This window comes from Arvicola amphibius, chromosome 6 (assembly GCF_903992535.2).
Source record: "Arvicola amphibius chromosome 6, mArvAmp1.2, whole genome shotgun sequence".
NCBI lineage: Eukaryota > Metazoa > Chordata > Mammalia > Rodentia > Cricetidae > Arvicola > Arvicola amphibius.
This window is the reverse complement of record NC_052052.2, coordinates 114,796,678-114,812,120: the sequence shown is the minus strand read 5'-3', so window position 1 is coordinate 114,812,120 and position 15,443 is coordinate 114,796,678. Positions and strand designations below refer to the sequence as shown.

Genomic DNA, 15,443 nt, shown 5'->3' with positions numbered 1-15,443 from the left:
AGTGCAAGCTGGTACAGCCCTTTTGGATTTCAGTATGGCAATTTCTCAGAAAATTAGGAAACAACCTTCCTCAAGACCTAGCAATACCACTTTTGGGTATATATTCAAAGGATGCTCAATCATGCCACAAAGACATGTGCTCAACTATGTTCAAAGCAACATTATTTGTCATAGCTAGAATCTAAAAACAACCTAAATGCCCCTTGACCGAAGAACGAATAAGAAAAATGTGGTACATTTACACACTGGAGTACTACACAGCAGAAAAATTAATGAAACTACTCTCTTTTGAGAAGTCTGCCCCCATGTGTTGTGTATAGATGACCTAAAATCACTTTATTTTAATTAGCTCAAATAATATCACACAGATAGTTTAATGGAACTATTCAGTCCCAAGTTCGATATATCCCAGTCAACTTCTCTACAGTTACAATAGCCGTTCTGAAGCCATGGAGCTTCACTTACGGTTTCAAGGTTTGCTGTTACAAATATGCACTTCTCTTTTATAGAAGTAAAGGAAAGAGAAATGAAGGAAAGAGGAACTATGACTGAGTTACACTGGAAAGGAGGTAGCCTTGAATCCTTTCTTGATTCTTCTGTACTTTGCTGTTCCTTGTTACTTATTATCATTTTTTGCTCCCCCTCTTCAAATGGCTATGCCTACATCTGAAGCCTACCCTGTCTCTTATTTCTCTGTGATAAAGCTGCTTACTTTTTTTTAACTCTGACTTGTCCTGAAAGTTTTCTATGGAACACTGAAGGATCTGGCTTTATCTGAGTACAGATACTTTAGGACAGCAGTGCCCCACACCATGTTTAACAATGGACTTTAGCCCTATGCTTCTGCAGTCAAATGCCAAATTTTCATTGAACTGTATGTTGTTTATGGGAAGTTGTAGAATCAGAGCCAGGAGCAACCTATGAGATATTCCTTACTAGGTGTGTGTCCAGGGGAAAAGACATCTGTCTGTCACTTCCTCCAACCTTGACTCTCCTGGGTGGCAAATGGAGAACAGAGCAGCTTATAGCTCAGGAAGCTGTGAGGGGGTGGCATAGGGCTAATGCTTTGGGATTCATGCCCATGGGAGGCACGAATGAGTAATGAAAGAGAAGAGAGGTATTGAATGACAGAACACTGTTTAAATTGAACTTTCCCTAGACTTCTATATTCTAGTTTAGGGTTCTTAAACTTCTCTGTTAACAATCTACCTTTGTTGCCCCTGATACTTTGTATGTGACCCCAGGTACATAAATATATAAAATACGTATATGAAGAAAGCATAAAAACAATATTTTAAAATAATTTTTAATAAACATGCCAGTTTGATAGCTTCTTGAAGATGAAAGCATTTGTCATCCTGATGACATGGCTGGCCCACTTATCTTTATGTGAAGAATTAGATCTCGTATGAATATTTGACTCTTCAGGACCTAGAACATCTTCAAAAGTTGATTAATATTTAGATTTTATTATTATCAATGTCAAGCACACTGCTTCATGTGAACACATAGTACAAAAGCACAAAAGTATGTTTAGGGCCTTTTCAAAAAGATGGAAAACCCTGTATTAATCCCAAAACCCAAAAATCATGTAATGACTATCCACATCTTGACAATTCAAGATCATTTTCAAAAGAAAATCAGTTGCATTTTGATCCTCAATTTTCATTAGGAATTGTAAATTTATTAGGAACCACTACGATTAACAGGGTTTTGTCTCCAATTTTTTTATTTCCCCAAAACATTTGCAGGTGTCCAAATGAGACAGATTGCAGGTGTGGGAAAAATAATCATCTGGAGTTCATAACTGCTTAATCCCATCTCTGAGGATGCCACAGAAGCCATTTGGTGGATTGTTTCTCAGACTCAAGATAGAAAGGTTATGAAGGGTAAAAGTCCTTGTTTTTTTCCCCAGTCTTATCCCTTTTATTTTTGTGCAACAATAGAATCTCAGTTATCTGAGAGATTTTGGAAGGACGAATGCTCTGCAAATGTAAGGCGAGGGCTTTGGCAAGTAAGCATTAAAATGCTAGGCATCAGCTGCCACTTGCCAGAGGGGACAAATGCTGTAATCGCTCCCTTTAGAATGCTGTGTTGTTCAAACGCGGGCCAGGATGACACCCGAAGTGGGTGACATTAGAAACAACCAATTCATTGCACCTGCTTTTAACTCTGTTATTCAATAAAGGGGTAAAGGGGGAAAGAAGGAAAGAAAGAAGCCAGTTTTGAGAATGACTGCTACATGGTTAGCTGAAGGCAGAGTTAGGCAATGTAAATCTCAGCAGCATTAAGAAGCATACCGTGAGACTTGCAGCTTAGTGACTGTATTGCTGAATGTGTGATTCTACCTAATTTTATCTGGCACTTTCCTATCAACATGAGGCCTGTTGGTTCTCATATGTGCCACACAGCTTGGATGGAGTGTAGATTAAAAGATGTTGGATTAGGAACCAATGTTCATCTCAGCTTTGCTGTGAGAAAATGACCATGATACTGGTCTCCCTCACGGCAGGTTTCCCTCCCTGTTGCTCACTGTAACAGGATCATGCAGTTGGGATTGAGCAGTGAGGGGCCTTGCAGTCCTTAACACCTTGACTACAGATGAGCCATGAATTCCAGTTGGTAATTAGTACTTTACAATATGCATTTATAAGACAATATCTAGACTCCCGAGTACTGAGAGCCAAAGTTCCCAGGAAGAAGGCAGCTACCTACCTTTGTAAAACACTCAAGGCTGCTTGATTAAAATTGTGCAAGGGATTATTGAGAGATGGGCATTTGAAGGTCCAGAGGCAAATTATCTTGGATTATCTTTAGCTCCCTAAATAGGTACTCATTCCCCACATCTCTATTTGATCCCCAGTCTTTGTGACTATCAGGTAAAATCCCCTTTAGAATATACAAACAGCCATCTTTTATTCTACCAATGCAAAAGCTATGTCTTCTAATAGATAACACTTCACCCCCACCCCTATAGTGGAGATTCCTTTGCTTTTCAGCCAGCCACCTATCTGATATTTCCACCAGTGTATCTTGTAAATCCCCCCTGATTTATGGTTTTCTTTATGACTGTGAAAACTCATGGGGCTGGTACCACACTGAGAATGTGGTATTAAGGTAACCTTAATCTGTTCCTGGGCCCTAGGAATTCATGGCTCTAGGATAAACTGTCTTTTTGCCCCTTTAAGTAAAAAGCATGCTTTTGTATTAATAGCATTTAGCTAGTTCCACTTCCCATGACCTAGATCTCAGCACTGAACTGGCCATTCCCCGGCCATCAGGTTTCTTATCACCCCCTAACTACTTTTCCCTGTAACCCCTCTTCCCAAATCCTCAAGACAGTACCCTCCTCCTTACAAATGAGCAGGTCAGGGTGTAGTACTTGTCTTTATGCCTTCACAAAGCATCCTGTCCTTCCAAGGCTTGGGTTGCCTCTTCTTCCCAGTCCCTTGGCATCTTATCAAAACCAGGTAACTGCAATCCATCTAGCTGTCAATGAACTCCTTAAACATGAAGTTCCTCTGAAGACAGCAAGGGTGCCCGCCCCATCTTTTCAGCCTACGGTCTGGTACTTTATGTAAGATAGGCACTCAATAAATGCTTACTAAAATAAAAAAGAGAGAAAAACAATGCCTGAGACTTTGTGCTCTTTAAAACTCAGTGCGTGGAGTTAAGCAGTTATATCCCTTGGGAGGAGACAAAACATGATGCCTCTGATACCTTGAGCAAGAAGAAAACCTTCTAGGATGGCTATAGGATCTTTATAGAGGTAATCAATGACAGTCGAATTTGTACCGTACTAGGATGGAGCCTGAATCCAGTGACTGGTGTGCTCATAATAAAAGGGAGTTTTAAAGATGGACAGAGACTCAGAGGGAGGAAAACCATGTGTAGATAGAGGCAGTAATGGGAGAGATGTATCTACAGGCCAAGGCAGGTTGCGCATGGCAAGCACCCTGCAGAAGCTATCAGAGAATCTGGAGACAAGTTTTTGAGGGTTGTAGAGGAAGTTCTGTCTTGCCCACACTTCATGATCTTTGAGCATTCAGAACTGTGAGAAGATAAAGCTGTGCTTCAGCTTATGAAGCTCTTAGTCCTTTAGAGCAGTCCCAGGAAGACATGTGACCAACACACAGTTTCCGGGAGATTCATTTTCATGGCTGAGTGAGCATGGCCACGTTTAGCTAAAGGGTTGGGCAATCCTAGTTAATGATAAAATATGCCAGTAATGAGTGTCATTTCGAGGACACTGTAATATTTCCTGGAAGAATAAGAAATAAAACTGCTACAAGACTGGAGTATTTTAGGGCCATCATAAGATATATATAATTGTTTACATATTCTAAATTGATGTTATTTCATTGCAATCAAGTTGACTAGATAGACTGAGATTATGTTTTTTTTCAGACCAGTGAAGATCTGCAGTGAAGATGTCCATTTGCCCAGTGAGAGCTCACTGAATGCGAAGGCCAAGGTTACGTGCTTTGGCAAGCAATGACGCAAACATTGGTAAGCACAGCCTTAGCTGATGATCTTTGCTGTGCTCTGAAAATTCCCCCACTGCTCTTTTTATTTCTTTTAGATTAGTGGAAGGAATCTGCTACATCTGTTGATATCATAAGTCACCATTTTTCTGTTTCTGTTTCTCCTATTCTTCATGGATAGTGAAGAAGGAAGGGTAATGGTCAGAGGAAAATGCTTCTGCGAGGATGCCAAGCCTAAGTCTATATCCAACCTCCTGACCTACATGTTGCGGAGGCTAACATTTTAGGGGAGCCAGAGGGTAATTCATGCTGAGGTATGTGCCAGACGGTGCCTGGGGAAAATGCTAAAGTGCATCATTGAACTCCAAGGTTTTAATAAGTTGAAAGACTTTCCCTTGATGGAGCAGCCTGAGCTAACAAGAGGGACCATCTGTCATTGCCAGTGCCTAAGGTTGCCCCCTGAAATGTCAATAGCAGCAACTTCAGTTCTTGGAGTTCAATGTTGTGCTTCCCAGAAGTAACCCAGTCTGCAGGTTCTCAGTTTCTGGTGCCCCAGTCGCTTCCCTTTGGAACTTTGCAGACTACCAGCTGCATGCAGAGTGCGTATGCGGTGTGTCACAGGGTGGGGAGCAGGATTATGTTTGCATAGGAGTCAGAAGCTTTTCTCTGTTCTGCTACACTGCGCGGTGTGATGGAAGGAATGCTGACAAGTTCTCAGACACCTATTATTCTTCACCGTTACTGATTGCTGCCTGGTATTGTTTTATTGAGACAAGGTCTCATTTTTGAGCTTGACTGGCCTAAAGTTCATTGTGTAGACTTGGCTAGCCCTCAACTTTGGCAATTCATCTGTACCTGTCTCCAAAGAATTATACATTTTAAAGATTTGTTTTTAATTCTGCATATGTATGTGGGTATATGTACATGCATGCAAATGTCCCAGGAGGTCGGAAGAGGGTATTGGAACCTCTGGAGCTGGGGTTATCAGGAAATTCTGTGTAAGGACAGTATGTATTCTTAACTGATGAGCCATCTCTCCTGCCCCACCAAGAGTAGTAATAGAATAAAGAACAACAAACACACGAACAAAGCTTCAAACATCCTGAGTGAGGTAGGAGAGATATCTGAGCAGTAGAGTTGAACCAGTATTCTGCAGCCAGTGAAATCCTATTCCTCTCTGTATACTCGGACAGGCTATTGGAAACTTTGTCACCAGCTTTTACTATAAAACCTGTGTTCCTTTGAAGTCAAATATCTTTATTTAACCAGATGCATGAGAGACCAGAAATGAGTGTCACACTGAACAGTCTGTCCTACACTGACTTTTAGGTGTCCTTTTAGGTTCTGGGAGACATAAGCCAGATATTGAAAAACTCATTTAAAAGAAAGACATGTTATATATAGATATATGCAATTCACAGTCATGGGGCTTAAAGATAGAAGAATTCTAGTCGTGTGATTTAAGGAATGGGAAAGCAATCTAAGCCTGTCTTCTCGGCTATTTGAGAGATAGGAGGATCACAAGTTCAAGACTTCACTGGGTTTTAGATGGACTTTAAGTCACATCTTAGTATGACTTAAAGGTGGCTTAGTATGACCCCATTTCAAAATAAAAAAGTAAAAATACCCCCAGACAGAGCAACCAAAAAAGACTGGGGTGTCGTTCACTGGGTAAGAACATTGGTTGTTCTTGCTGAGGCCCTGGGTTCCAGTTCCCAGGGCCATCTAAATCCAGTTCTAATCTCCTCCTCTGACCTCCATAGGCACTGCAGGAACTTTGGCACACTTACATGCATGCAGATAAAATGTTCATACACACCATATAAAATAAACATAAAAATGAATTAAAAAATAAAACAACAAAATGACATGGGATGATAGAGAACCTGCCTGCCGTTTGTGGGACTCTAGTATTAGGGGAGACTGTGTGTTCAAGATGATACAGCCACAGTAGAGACAGGATCCCTAAGTTCAATTCCATAGTATTTTAAATTTATTTGAAATTTAAAATATTTGTGACTTTACCACTAAAAGTACATATTTATATTTATTGGAAATTTACATACTTATTTAAAAAATAAAATTTACTTATTCTTTAGTATTTATTTAAAGACTTAGTTAAGCCATAATCTCTTCAATATTTCTGAACACAGTTTAATGAGGCAGGTGTTTAACTTAGATGTGCATCTACTGCCAAGGTGTCTCAATGCAGGGAAAGATCTATTTTAAGTAGATACCTGGTTTCTGCTTTAAAAATGCATTTTATTCCATGGTACACCTTGGAAAATGTTACAGCTCAATGAACAGCATGACTCTTTGGCTTTTCCGTTGGTTTTTGCTCCTGAGTTCATGAATATTGATCACATCATGTCCTCACCACTGAGGTCAAAAGCACAGGTGTACTCACATCCAGTAGGAAATGAATTACCATTGAGCAATCTGCAAGCCCACCTTTGTCCAGAACAAGGATACTGTCTGTCCCCGCATAAAGCCTGCATTCTAGATCTTGCCCTGGGGAACTGATAGGACCATTTCTGGACACATTTTTCTCTTCTCAGATAGTACCAATCATCTCCATTATTTCTACCTTCTGAGAGGCCAGTGTACCTTACATGTGTCAAAAAAAAAAAAGTCTTCAGACATTTGGTGCAAGAAGGAAAGCGAACCAAACCTAGAGAATAATTACCACAGAGTATGCGTTGGGTGCTAAAATAAAAATGTTACATGTATAAGACCACAGGCATATTTTCATGGTCTTTTGTTCCTAACATCAATGTTATTTTATTTCGTTTTTAAGGCTCATAGTAAAATCTATAGACAACAGTGCCAACATTTAAGAACCACTGTGAGGAACTGTTTATCAAATGACAAAGAAAACTTTGGATTTTAAGAGATTTACTTTATTGTTATTCATCTGTATGTGTGTGTTGGAGCTGGAGTTAGAGATTTGTGAGTCACCTCATGCAGGTGCTTGAAATCAAACCCAGCCCACCCCCAAGTTTCCAATTTTTGCCTGGCAATCTTGTCTACTTTCAATATCCAGGAGGATAACTATATGTTTTTCTTTGGGTTCACATTCTTATTATCTTCTCAAGGTTCACAAATTATAGGCTCGATGTCCTTTAATTATGGCTAGAAACCAATTATGAGCGAGTACATCCCATGTTCATCTTTTTGGGTCTGGTTACCTCACTTAGAATAGTGTTTTCTATTTCCATCCATTTGCATGCAAAATTCAAGATGTCATTGTTTTTTATCGCTGAGTAGTAGTCTAATATGTATATATTCCACAGTTTCTTCATCTATAAGCCAATGACCATGGCAATGGGCTTGGACTCTACGGCATGGACGGGCTCTGTGTGAGCCTTGTCAGTTTGGTTGCTCACCTTCCTGGATCTGGGGGGAGTTGGGAAGACCTTGGACTTAACATAGAGTAGAGAACCCTGATGGCTCTTTGGCCTGGAGAGGGAAGAAGTGGGGGTATGAGTGGAGGGGAGGAGAGGGAAGGGGGAGGAGGAGGAGAGGAGACGGAAATTTTTAATAAAAAATGAGGAAAAAACTGTGCAATTTAAAATGTCTACTCGTTTCATGGAATGTTTTGTGGAAGAAAAGGGAAATAAAAATTATGTAATGATAAGAAATATAAAAATGTTGAATAAAATGAGGTAAAATATTAAAAAAAAAAAAAAGAAATCAAACCCAGGTCCTCCGCGAGGCCAGCAATTGCTCTTAACCGCCCAGTCATCTTTCCAGTTAAAGACCTTTTCAAAACCATCTAGCTTCTACAAGAAAATCCATTGGGGACTTTACCTTTGAAATTACCACCTAAATATAAATACTATCGCTGCCCAATCTCTCCAAAACTGGTGAGCCATGAAGACAGTGGAGCAATCTGTGAGCCTTTTGTTTAGACTTGCAGACAGACCACCTGCAGGCACTATGATGCACCATGTTTTGTCACGCATGGTGTGTAGTTTTTGAGCAAGAAGGCCAAGGTTTCAATTGTCTGAATGGACTATCTCACAAGTTCTGAAAACACTGTGATCATTTCAATCATGCTTTGCCCTTTCATTTAGAAAGGATCAGTCATATGTTCTTTAACCCATGTTACCTATGTTCATGTCATAGCTCAAGACATTAATAAAGTACGCCCCAGTTCTGAGTTGCAAGCAGTCCGGCTTTTCTTTATTGGTCTCTGCAACATGAGATGAAAATAAGAACGATAATGTTCTAGGTACTTCAAGCGGTTGCTATTGCAGAGTCTTTGATGACAAATAAATGCAAAAGCACTTTGAATATTGCCTACACATTAAAATCAAGGCTTCAGTGACCTCATTTCACTCCTAAAAAATCTCATCCTGTTGTGAACTTCCCTATTTTTATTTGAGATTACTTTTTGTCTTAACATAAGGAATCATTGATGTTCAATCAAAAGCGTGTGGCAGTACCAGTGTGTGTATAACCTGTGGGAAGGACTTTTCCCTTTGAGTTTACCATATCTTATCTTTTCATCATTCTAGAAAATTTTAGTGATGGTTTGATATCGTGTATGAAGAATTACAAAAGATAGTTGGAGAGTATAAAAGACATTGTGACTGTTCAGATAACTTTATTTTGATACTGGCAGTCTGGTAGCTTAGAGGAAGATAGTAAAACACAGGTATTTAATTGTTCAATACTTGTTTTCTTCTCTTTTTGAAAGCATATTTATTTCAAATTCAGCCTGCTCTATCAGGACCTAACTGCAATTCATTTTTGGAATTAAGCTAGGCTTTCAACTTCTTAGCAGGCTTTCAACTATTCTTTCTTTGTGTTGTCTCAAGGGGCATAAGAAATTATTAAACATCCAGGCCAGCATGCCACACTCCTAAGTGAGCCTTCATGATTGCATAGATTTCTAATCCTAAGTCTCAGCCAAGCAAAGAAGAAATAGCAGAAAGGGATTCTAGGTTCATCTTGTGCTCTTTTCATGCTCTGGAAACTGATTCTTTCAGTCTGGCAACCTGAACCCAAATGGGTGCAGCTGATAAGCACCCTTGGCCACACTGTCAGCAGTAGGTAATGCCAAAGTCATTGGACTTTTTTCAACAAGTGCAAGCATAGAAAGAAGATAGAGAGTGTGTATATATATGAAAATCAACAACACACACAAAGCAACAAATACCTCCAGACCTGGAGAGATGGCTCTACTTTGGTTGCCAACACCCATGTAGCACTACATATGTCAATCCTGCTCCAAGGGTTCCCCTGCCCTCAGCTGGAATCCTTGGGCAACTGCACTCACACATGTACATGTTCCCATCTTCTCCAACGTAGACACATAATTTAAAGTAAAATAAATCTTAGAAGTCACATCTTACAGCAAGCTTATTTATGAAAAAGTTCCTAACTTATGACAATTATGTTCTAAAAATCTATATAAAATATTAGCATTGATTTTAGTTAGATACTTCTTTTGAGGACATAGTAAGACAAGGGAACATTCTTATTATTTCTTGTCTCTAACATCCTGGTAGATATCTTAGATACTGGAAATAGAACAAAAATATATTGCTCTTTGAGAAGATTAAATAAAGTAAACTAAATCAACATTTAAACCAAAGTTGTGTAACTAATAAATAAATGCAAAAAGATCACCAGATTTTAATCTAAAAATTAATATTTCACCAATGCCAGAAAACATCAACTCAAAATTCTAACATGACAGAAATGTCCTTCACAATAGTTATACCTAGGAATTACCTCACAATAGAAAAGCAGACCTCTGGAAAAATGACAGGCCCTAATCTGATATATAGCAGGCAAGACGAATAGATGGAGAATTGATATTCCCAGGGGTAATATGATACTGTATTATAAAAGACAACGATTTAGTTCAAATACATACACACGTAATTCAATTTAAGATCAAATTTCAGCTCTATTACTTAAAGAGTTTGACATGCAAACTTTTAAAGTTTCACTAGAAGAATGAAGTCTGCGAATCAGTCAGTGGAACTCAAATAGGAAATGTATCTTACAGCAGTGGGTACCTCTGTTAGGTTTTTCTATGGCCTTAGTGCTACAGTGGAGAAGCTGGGACTAGAACCAGACACCTCATGTCCTTTCCAGTGATGGAGGAATAGGGAGCAGAAAGGGAATGAATTATGTAGGTTAAAAAAAGCACATAGGGCTGCATGAATAATGCCATGGTAGATCACTTATGAAGCATTAGAACCTATAACTCCATGGTAGAGCAGTTGCTTAGCATTCAAAAGGCCTTGGGCTGTATCACAAGCAACACACACACACACACACACACACACACACACAGAGAGAGAGAGAGAGAGAGAGAGAGAGCGCCAGAGAGAGAGAGAGAGAGAGAGAGAGAGAGAGAGAGAGAGAGAGAGAGAGAGAGAGAGAGAGAGAGAGAGAGAGCCAACTTCTGGCATGAAGCATGTTAACGTGTTAGTCATTTAGCAGGTGTCTTTAATTTCCTTTGTCCTGGTTGTTTCTTCCTTCCATTTAATGTGTCCCTTCTGATGCCCTTGGAAGGTCACTAAAGTCCCTTTCCCTCTCTCAGACTTCAGAGCACTCATTTCTTCTGGAATTTGTGTTTATTCTAGTAGCTTGAAACCAAAAATAGTTTGATATTCAACAAAGGAATGTTATAAATGTAAAAATAAATTCTATACATTTACAGGAATTTATTAGGCAGCTCCAAGCCATACACAATTGGAAATAAATATTGAGATGATGTTGTTAATGATTTTTCCAAATCAGGTTTAAATGGCTCTCCTTGGTAATGTTTGTAGACTTATACAGACAGAAATTTCATTGTTGACCAGTCATGTGTTTTCCAAATTCACGCTGAGAATTTTAATTTGTTTTAATGTGTGTTTATGTGTGTGTATGCATGTGTGTGAGTGAATATGTGTGATGTATGTCTGCATGTGTGTACATATGTGTTGATAGCCCAGAAGATGACCTCAGTTGTCATTCCTCAGGTGCAGTTCACTTTATTTTTTTCCTTTTTTTTTTTGTTTTATTTTCACTTTGAGAAAGGACTAAAGTCTCCCCCCCCCCCCATATTTAGCCTGAACAAGGAATCTTTCTAAAAAAAAAAAATGGGCTCTAAAAAGCCAGTTCAAGCACTAGCAATAAATCCTGGTCCAGTGCCAGTGGCCCCACAGATTGTCCAAGTTTCTCTTCAAATCATATACATCTTTCACCTTTGTTGTTAGAACAGAATCTCTTACTGGCCTCAAACTCATTATTATTTAAACGCTAGGCTCAGGGGCTGGAGAGATGGTTCAGTGGTTAGAGCATGTGCTGCTCTACTGGAGGATTTGAGAATTCATTTCCCAGTACTCACGTCAGCCCAGGCAGTTCACAGGCTTCTGTCCCTCCACTTCCAGGAGATTTGATGCCTCCTGTCTCCTTGACACCTGCACTGAAGTGCACATACACACACACACACACACACACACGAAGGCACACATGCAGGCACACACACAAACAGGCACGAAGGCACACACGCACACACATACACACATACACACAGAGAAGTCCACAGATAATTAAAATTAATTAAATCTAAGAAAAGTTGATCTCTCTGAAGAACATTGGTGTTGCCAAAAAAAGGCAGGATTTCCCAGGGGCCTGATTTCTCCCAGCTTCCTTCCTGTGAATTTATTTTCAGTGTCGACATTTTCCTGGGTATTTGAAGAGGATTTGTGGTGAGAGTTATTATTCTATATCCAAATATATGGGGAGGATTTAAAGAGCAACATCTGGACCTTACTGTTTTAAAAATGATTAATTTTTCATAAAATTTCATTGAGACCTTAACCATAAAACCAGTGGCCATGGTGATAGGGCTGAATGATCAGATGACTCGCACAGGGGCAGATGAGAAAAAAGAGCAACTGACTTTGAACCCTGATTTAAACTTTGACAATCAGTGTATCCCTGGAGGCATAGTTTTGTTCACCTAGAAAATAAAGGAATTAGAATGAACCATCTAAGAGACACTTTTGGACTATAGGATTTGACCATGACTCTCAAATGAAACACAGTGAGCTAATTTTAGATATAATGGGGGGAGTTGTACCTAAAAACAAACAGCCCCTAATATTATCCATATATTATTGGATTCTTAATTCATCTATATAGTTTTAAGTAAAACTAAGTTAAATCTTCCCCATAACTTGGCTCCTGTGACTGTCTCAATGTTCCCCAGGTCTCATTTTAATGATAGAAAAAAATGGGCAAAGAGTTGTTGACTCTTTACCCAGTTTCCAGGGTGAGGTTAGAATTGGTACAAGAGAGACATTTTATTAGTTAAAAAAAGTTCACATCCACACCTCCAGCCTTTTGTTCATGTTTCTGTGAAACATGTTGGAGATTTGGATATACATGTGATTGTCTGAAATATGAGCATTACAAAGTATCAAGCTGGTATTCATGCTTTCCTTAATGGGATATAAGTTCCTTGGAGATGTGAAGTTAAATTTGAAGTCAAAGTTCTCAATTTGAGAAAAATGTCCTGGATTATTTGGCTCACCACCACCACCACCACCACCACCACCATCATCATCATCACCACCACCACCACCACCATCATCATCATCACCACCATCATCATCATCACCACCACCACCATCATCACCACCATCATCATCATCATCACCACCACCACCATCACCACCACCATCATCATCATCATCCTCATCCTCATCATCCTCATCCTCCTCCTCCTCATCATCATCATCATCATCATTATAGCAGGAGATCTGCTGGCTCTTGACACATTTCCTGTTTCTGGCCTGAGTCAATAGCACCCTTGAGAATTACTGGAAGATAAAAGCAAGCCCTGAAATAGATTGCAGTGGCCCTATCTAGCTACAAGTGTTCTGTCAGTCATGTTTCTGAAAGGTTCCAACCATTGGGAGAGCTTTCTATAGAGGAATAAGTATTAGGAATTGCAATCTAAATGGTGAATTTTGAGGTTATATTGCTTTAAATTTGGAGAAAACTGCTTTTGTACCACAGGTGGGAAACTATAAAAAATATTGTGTATATCTGCGTGCAAGTACTCAAGTGTGTGTGTGTGTGTGTGTGTGTGTGTGTGTGTATGTGTGTGTGTGTGTGCACTTGTACACACGTGTGCCATGCTTATGGAGGTCAGAGAACATCTTCAGGGTGTCAGTTTAATCCTTCCACTGTGGGGTTCTGAGGATCAGACTTAGGTCTTTGAACTTGCATGACAAATACCCACTGAGCCATTTCCTTCACCCCTGGAATGCTTCCTGAACTATATTTTAGAAAACAAATTTCAGATATAGATTTTTAAAAAAATATCAGAACTGATTTTTTAAAATGCCTCTCTGTCTGGGGCATTATGAGATGCATGCAAATAGTTCCATGCCAACAGTCTCAATTTCCCTATTTATTTATAGTCTGCAACAAATAAATGACACGAACAAGTGAAAAAGCATTTGGTGTCATTTCCCAGAGACCATTAGCTGTTAATCAGAGACAAATCAAGAGCGAATCTCTTTCTCAGCATGGCTAGTCAGCAGCTTCTTCCAATTGCTAAAATTAGGCCCGAGATGCAGTGCCTGCCACCAAGTTTTAGGCAACAAAACAGGAGATAGCATTCATCATTGTGTGTTTCCTTCCTTTGTTCTCTTCTTTCTTCCCGGTTGGACCGATCAGAAGGTGCAACGGGGCTGGACCACAGCAGAGAAATCAACAATGGCCGGGGACACCTGCATCAGATAGTTGTGGGGAATGTGTTTCAAACATCAGTTGTCTGCTCCAGGTTCATCTTTACATCCCTTTCTAGCTATTAGCTGACATTACAGCTGAACTCTCAAGTTCAACCAAAATTTCCTCTTTGATTTCATTTCATTTCACACAGCCATTTTCTCTAACCGAATGCTCGACCTTTCTCCTTTAAGTTTTACAACTCTCATCTTCCTTTTTAAAAAAGAGATTTATTTTTATTTTCTGCGTATGACTGTTATATCTGCGAATATGAAACCAGATGCACGGAGGGGATGCGAAGACAAAAAGAAGGTGTCTGAGCCGGGCGGTGGTGGTGCACGCCTTTAATCCCAGCACTCGGGAGGCAGAGGCAGGCAGATCTCTGTGAGTTCGAGGCCAGCCTGGTCTACAAGAGCTAGTTCCAGGACAGGCTCCAAAGCTACAGAGAAACCCTGTCTCGAAAAACCAAAAAAAAAAAAAAAAAAAAAAAAAAAAAAAAAAAAAAAAAAAAAAAAGAAGGTGTCTGATGCCCTGAAACTAGAGTTCCAGATGACTGTCAGATCTCATGTGGATGCTGAGAATCGAGCCTGGGTCTGGAGGATGAGCAATAGGTACTTTTATCCACCGAGTCATTTCTCCAGCCACTGGAACTCCACACTTTGTGACCTGACTCAGTGTGATGACTTCCTGATGACTTCCTGACCATCTCCTGTCTGAGAACACCATGATCCCCCTGCTTTTGTAGCAGTTGTTTGAATGGATTGTAATGGATGGTAACTACCTCTCGGACCAGCACCAGTCTTAGTTATTTACAAGTCCATCAGTGAACTGAATGATTTACACAGGAAGCTTAATATATACTTATTGAATAAGCTAATTTTTGAACTAGTAAATGAGCAAAAATATGAATTGGCCTCAATGGAGGCTGGAATTTTGTACAAAAAGCCAGTTTTTATGATTCTCAATTGGATAAGATGCCTCTATGTAAGTATATTACATATATATGTAGAGATACATATATTTATATGGATGATATGTGTGTGTATGTGTCTGACCACATGTATTAATTTGCAAACATGTTCATGAATACTTAAATATATAGGAACATAAAGTGACATTAAGAAAGTTCAAAGTTTTCAGAATATCACAGAACATGTTATTTCTGTCTTATAATTAGATGATTTAATAATTGCTAATATAAATTTAACA

The 15,443-nt window shown here is 39.4% G+C and overlaps 1 long non-coding RNA gene across 3 annotated transcripts in view; it reads left to right on the top strand.

Moving 5' to 3' along the window:
- The window catches only part of LOC121677218, a 132,544-nt gene that overhangs the window by 12,805 nt on the left and 104,296 nt on the right, over nt 1-15,443 (top strand). For all 3 annotated transcript variants that reach the window (XR_006020838.1, XR_006020840.1, XR_006020839.1), the window contains exons 2-3: nt 1,752-1,889; nt 4,408-4,509. This is a non-coding gene — a long non-coding RNA (uncharacterized LOC121677218). The remainder of the gene's footprint in view (nt 1-1,751; nt 1,890-4,407; nt 4,510-15,443) is intronic.